The following is a 7,500-nucleotide window of genomic DNA, read 5'->3' as shown; positions in this document are numbered from 1 at the left end:
AATAGCAATAATGATAATTTTAGAAATAATAATGACAATAATAATAATTATAATGACAAAGATAATGATATTTTTAATTACCATTATTACTATGAGTTAATTATTGCAGTAATTATCAAAATTATCATTATAATTATGATTTTATCCTTATTATTCTCATTATTGTCATTATCATCATAATTATCATCATTATTGTCAATAATTAAGGAATTATCATGAAAATCGTCATAATTACCTGGATTAATGTTAAAATCCTCATAATTACCATTAAAAAGCGAAAAAGGTGTTTTTACGACGTTTCTCTAGAAAGGCTGTAATACCCTATATTTTGCCGTTTTTTCGACTTAGTGTTATTTTATTACTTCTGGCCTTTATTTCATTATAAATGGACTGAATAATAATTATTATCATCATTATCATCATTACTGTCATTATTTTCATGATCATTATCATCATAGTCATTATCATCATGATTATTATTATTATTATCATCATTATTACAGTTATAATAATTATTATGCTAAATATTATTGCTATTTTTATCATTATTACGAATTATATAATGATAATAGCAATAATAATAATTTTAGAAATAAGAATGACAATAATAATAATTATAATGACAATGATAATTGTATTATTATTTCTATTGCCATTTTAAATATGAAAATTCTTGGAATAGAGTTAATTATTATAGTAATTATCATAATTATCATTATAATTATGATTCTATCCTTATTATTGTCATTATCATTGTCATTATCATCATAATTATCATCATTATTGTCAATAATAAAAGAATTATCATGAAAATCTTCATAATTACCTGAATTAATGTTAAAATACTCATAATTACCATTAAAAAGAAAGAAAGTTTTTTTCGACGTTTCTCACAAAAGGATAGATTTTGTCGTTTTTTCGACTTTAGGGATTTTATTACTTCTGGCCTTTATTTCCTTATAAATGGACTGAATAATAATTATTAACACTATTATTATCATTACTGTCATTATTTTCATGATTATCATTATAGTCATTATCATCATGATTATCATTATTATTATCATCATTATTGCAGTAATAATATTTATTATGCAAATTATTATTACTATTTTTATCATTATAACTATTTATATAATGATAATAGCAATAATAATAATTCTAGAAATAATAATGACAATAATGATAATCATAATGACAATGATAATGATGTTATTATTTTTATTGCCATTATTAGTATGAAAATTATTGGAGTTAATTATTGCTATTATTGCAGTAATTATGAAAATTATCATTATAATTATGATTTTTTCATTATTATTGTCAGTATCATCATAATTATCATCATTATTATCAATAATAAAGGAATGATCATGAAAATCATCATAATTACCTGAATTAATCCTCATAATTACCAGTAAAAAGCGAAAAAGGTTTTTTTTCGACGTTTCTCTCAAACTGCTGTAATACGCTAGATTTTACCGTTTTTTCGACTTTTGGGATTTTATTACTTGTGGCCTTTATTTCATTATAAATGGACTGAATAATAATTATTTTCTAATAATTTTCATACTTATAATTACAATAGAAATAATAATATCATTTTCATTGTCATTATAATAATTATTATTATCATTATTTCTAAAATTATCATTGTTATTATCATTAAGAAAATAGTTATAATGCTGAAAATGACAATAATAATTAGCATAATAATTATTGTAACAGCAATTATGATGACAATGATAATGATAATGATGACGATAATGACTATAATGATAATAATCATACAAATAATGACAATAATGATAATAATAATAATAATAATAATAGAGTGCTTTTATAATGAAATAAAGGCAAAAAGTAGTAAAATCCCAAAAGTCGAAAAAACGGCAAATTATAGAGTATTAAATCCTTTTGAGAGAAACGTCGAAAAAAAACTTTTTCGCTTTTAAGTGATAATTATGATGATTTTAACATTAATTCAGGTAATCAGGATGATTTTCATAATTCCTTTATTATCAAATATAATAATGATAATCATGATGAAAATAACAATAACATTGATAATAATGATAACTATACTGATAGTTTTGTTAATTACTGCAATAATAGAAATAATTAACTTTATTCTAATAATTTTCATACTAATAATGATAATGGAAATAATAACAATATCATTATCATTATCATTATTTTTATTGTCATTATTATATCTAAAATTATCATTATTTTTAATATCATTATAAAAGTAGTTACAATGATGAAAATGACAAAATTTATAATATAATTAAAATAACTGCAATAATAATAATAATAATAATAGCAATGATGACGATAATGACTATGATAATAACAAAAATTAAAAAACCCTATAAATATATTATTATTTATTTATTTATTTATTTATTCATATTTATTTATACATACATATGTAAATATATATATATATATATATATATATATATATATATATATAATGTAAATATATATATATATATATATATATATATATATATATATATATATATATATATATATATATATAATATATATAATATATATATAATGGTAATTATAATGATAGGTTTCATAATTACTGTAATAATAGCAATGATTAACTTTATTCAAATAATTTTCATACTAATAATGACAATGGAAATAATAATACTATCATTATCAGTGTCATTATAATGATTATTATTGTCATTATTATTTCTAAAATGATTATTATTGTTATTATCATTATAAAAATAATTATAATGATGAAAATGACAATAATTATTAGCATAATGCTAATGCAATAATGATAATAATAACAATAATGATAATGACGACGATAATGACTATAATGATAATAATCATAAAAATAATGATACTAATAATGATAATAAGAATAGAATCCATTTATAATGAAATAAAGGCAAAAAGTAGAAAAATTCCAAAAGACGAAAACAAGGCAAAATCTAGCGTATTACAGCCTTATGAGAGAAATGTCGAAAAGCTCCCTTTATCGCTTTTAAATGATAATTATGATGATTTCAACATTAATTCGGGTAATTATGATTATTTTCATGATCATTCCTTTATTATTAACAATAATGATGATAATCATGATAAAATGAAAATTATACTGATAGTATTCATAATTCCTGAAATAATACCAATAAGTAACTCTATTCTAATTATTTTCATACTAATAATGACAATAGAAATAATATCATTATCATTGTCATTATAATTATTATTATTGTCATTATTATTTCTAAAATTATCACTATTGTTATTATCATTATAAAAATAGTTATAATGATGAAAATGGCAATAATAAATAGCATAATAATTATCATAACTGCAATAATGATGATAATAATTATCATTCAGTCCATTTATAATGAAATAAAGGCCACAAGTAATAAAATCTCACAAGTCGAAAAAACGGCAAAATCTAGCGAATTACATCCTTTTGAGAGAAACGTCAGAAAAAAAACTTTTTAATTGTAATTATGAGGATTTTAACATTAATTCAGGTAATTATGATGATTTTAATGGTAATTCCTTGATTATATACAATAATGATGATAATTATGACAATGAAAATAATAATGATAAAATCATAATTATAATGATAATTTTGATAATTTCTGCAATAAAAGCAATAATTAACTCTATTCCAATAATTTTCATACTAATAATGGCAATAGAAATAATAACATCATTATCATTGTCATTATAAACATTATTATTGTCATTATTATTTCTAAAATTATCAATATTGGTATTATCATTATATAGATAGTTATAATAATAAAAATAGCAATAATAATTAGCATAATAATTATTATAACTGCAATAGTATGATAATAATCATAATCATCTTGATAATGACTATAATGATAATAATCATGAAAATAAAGACAGTAATGATAATGATGATGATAATAAATATTATTCAGTCCATTTATAATGAAATAAAGGCCAGAAGTAATAAAATTCCAAAAGTCGAAAAAACGGCAAAATCTAGCGTATTACAGCCTTTTCAGAGAAACGTCGAAAACCCCCCCTTTTCACTTTTTAATGGTAATTATGAGGATTCTAACATTAATTCAGGTAATTATGATGATTTTCATGATAATTCCTTGATTATTAAATATAATGATGATAATTATGATGATTCGGCCAATGATAATGACAATATAAATGATAAAATCATAATTATATGATAATTTTGATAAATACTGCAATAATAGCAATAACTAACTACATTCCAATAATTTTCATACTAATAATGGCAATAGAAATAATGATAACATCATTATCATTGCCATTATAATTATTATTAATGACATTATTATTTCTGAAATTATCTATATTGCTATTATCATTATATAAATAATTATAATGATAAAAATAGCAATAATAATTAGCATAATAATTATCATAACCGCATCAATTATGATTATAATAATGATAATCATGATGGTAATGACTATAATGATAATAATCATGAAAATAATGAAAGTAATGATAATAATGATGATTATAATTATTATTCAGTCCATTGATAATGAAATAAAGGCAGAAGTAATAAAATCCTAAAAGTCGAAAAAAAGGCAAAATCTAGCGTATACAGCCTTTTGAGAGAAACGTCGAAAAAAACGCTTTTCGCTTTGTAATGGTAATTACGAGGATTTTAACATTAATTCAGGTAATTAAGATGATTTTCATGATAATTCCTTGATTATTGACAATAATGATGATAATTATGATGATAACGACAATGATAATGACAATGATAATGATAACCAATTATAATTATAATTTTAATAATTACTACAATAATAGCAATAACTCTATTCCAGTAATTATCATACTAAAAATGGGAATAGAAATAATATCATTATCATTATAATTATCATTATTGTCATTATTTCTAAAATTATCATTACTGCTATTATCATTATATATATAGTTATAATGATAAAAATAGCAATAACAATTCCCATAATAATTACTATAACTACAATAATGATGATAATAATAATGAAAATAATGACAGTAATAATAATAATCATGAAAATAATGACAGTAATGATAATAATGACGATAATTATTAATCAGTCTATTTATAGTGAAATAAAGGCCAGAAGTAATAAAATTCAACAGGTCGAAAAAACGGCAAAATGTAGCCATTTGAGAGGAACGTCGAAAAAATAACTTTTTTTGCTTTTTAATGGTAATTATGAGGATTTTAACATTAATTCAGGTAATTATGCTGATTTTCATGATAATTCTTTATTATTGACAATAATGATGATAATTATGATGATAATGAATATGATAGTGAATAATAATGATAAAATCATAATTACAATGATAAATTTCATAATCACTGCAATAATAGCGATAAATTCCTTTATTCCAATAATTTTCATACTAATAATGGCAATAGAAATAATAACATCATTATCATTGTCATTATAATTATCATTATTGTCATTATTATTTCTAAAATTATCATTATTGCTATTATCATTATATAAATAGTTAAAATGATAAAAATAGCAATAATAATTAGCATAATAATTATTATAACTGCAGTAAAGATAATAAGGATAATCATGATGATAATGACTATAATGATAATAATCATGAAAATAATAACAGTAATGATAATAATGATAATTATTATTCAGTCCATTTATAATGAAATAAAGGCCAGAAGTAATAAAATCTCAAAAGTCGAAAAAACTGAAAAATCTGGCATATTACAGCCATTGGAGAGAAACATCGAAAAAAATCCCTTTTTCGCTTTTTAATGGTAATTATGAGGATTTTAACATTAATTCAGGTAATTATGATGATTTTCATGATAATTCCTTTATTACTAACAATAATGATGATAATTAGTATGATAATAACAATGATAATGACAATAATAATGATAAAATCAAAACTATAATTATCATTTTGATAATTATTGCAATAATGGCAATAATTAACTCCATTCCAATAATTTTCATAATAATAATGGCAATAGAAATAATAACAGTATAATTGTCATTATAATTATCATTATTCATTATTATTACTAAAATTATCATTATTGCTATCATCATATCAATAGTTATAATGATAAAAATAGTAATAATAATTAGCATAATAAATATTATAACTGCAATAATGATGATTATAATGATAATCATGATGATGACTATAATGATAATAATCATAAAAATAATGACAGTAATGATAATAATGATGATAATAATTATTATTCTTTCTATTTATAATGAAATAAAGGCCAGAAGTAATAAAATCACAAAAATCGAAAAAAACGACAAAATCTAGCGTATTACAGTATTTTGAGAGAAACGTCGAAAAAAAACTTTTTCGCTTTTTAATGGAAATTATGATGATTTTAACATTAACTCAGGTAATTATGATAATTTCACGATAATTCCTTTATTATTAACAATAATGATGATAATGACAATGATAATGCCAATAATAATGATAAAATCATAATTATAATGATAATTTTGATAATTACTGCAATAATAGCAATAATTAACTCCATTCCAATAATTTTCATACTAATAATGGCAATAGAATAATGACATCATTATCAAAATAGCAATAGTAATTAGCACACACACACACACACACACAAACCCACACACACACACACACACACATATATATATATATATGTGTGTGTGTATGTGTGTGTGTGTGTGTGTGTGTGTGTGTGTGTATATATTTATATAAATATTCCTCTCTCCCTCTCTCTCTCTCTCTCTCTCTTTCTCTCTCTCTCTCTCTCTCTATATATATATATATATATATATATATGTATTTATATATATATATAAATGTATCTAATTACTATTGATAACGAATCAGTACTAATAACAGTAATGCGAATAATAATAGTAAAAATAGTGATAATGACACAAATAATGAAGATTATGAAAATAATTATGACGACTAGAATTATATTAATAATGATGATATTATTAATAATTATAATAATGATAGTAGTGATACTGATGAAAATAATTATGAAAATAATGATAATAGTAATTATAATGATAATATTAACAAAAAGAACACAATAATGATCATTATTATCACTATATATATGACATTGATTATAACTATAGCAATTATGAAATTGATAATAGTAACAATATTAGAAATGATAATAATAATAATGATGATGATAATGATAATGAAATAATAATAATAGCATTATTAGAGATAATGATAATGATTATACTAATTATGATAATAATGATAATGGTATTAGTATTATGGATTATGATAACAGTAGCGGTAGTACTAATAGTAATAATAATAGTAATAGTAGTAATGATAACTTTAACAACAATTGTGATGATTATGATAATGAAAATAATGATAAATAATAGTAATGACAATAATAATAATAACATATGTCACTTTTACAAGAACCACATGAAAATATTGCAAATCCTT

This window comes from Penaeus vannamei, chromosome 27, assembly GCF_042767895.1.
Source record: "Penaeus vannamei isolate JL-2024 chromosome 27, ASM4276789v1, whole genome shotgun sequence".
In the NCBI taxonomy this organism is placed as follows: domain Eukaryota; kingdom Metazoa; phylum Arthropoda; class Malacostraca; order Decapoda; family Penaeidae; genus Penaeus; species Penaeus vannamei.
This window is presented reverse-complemented; position numbering follows the sequence as displayed.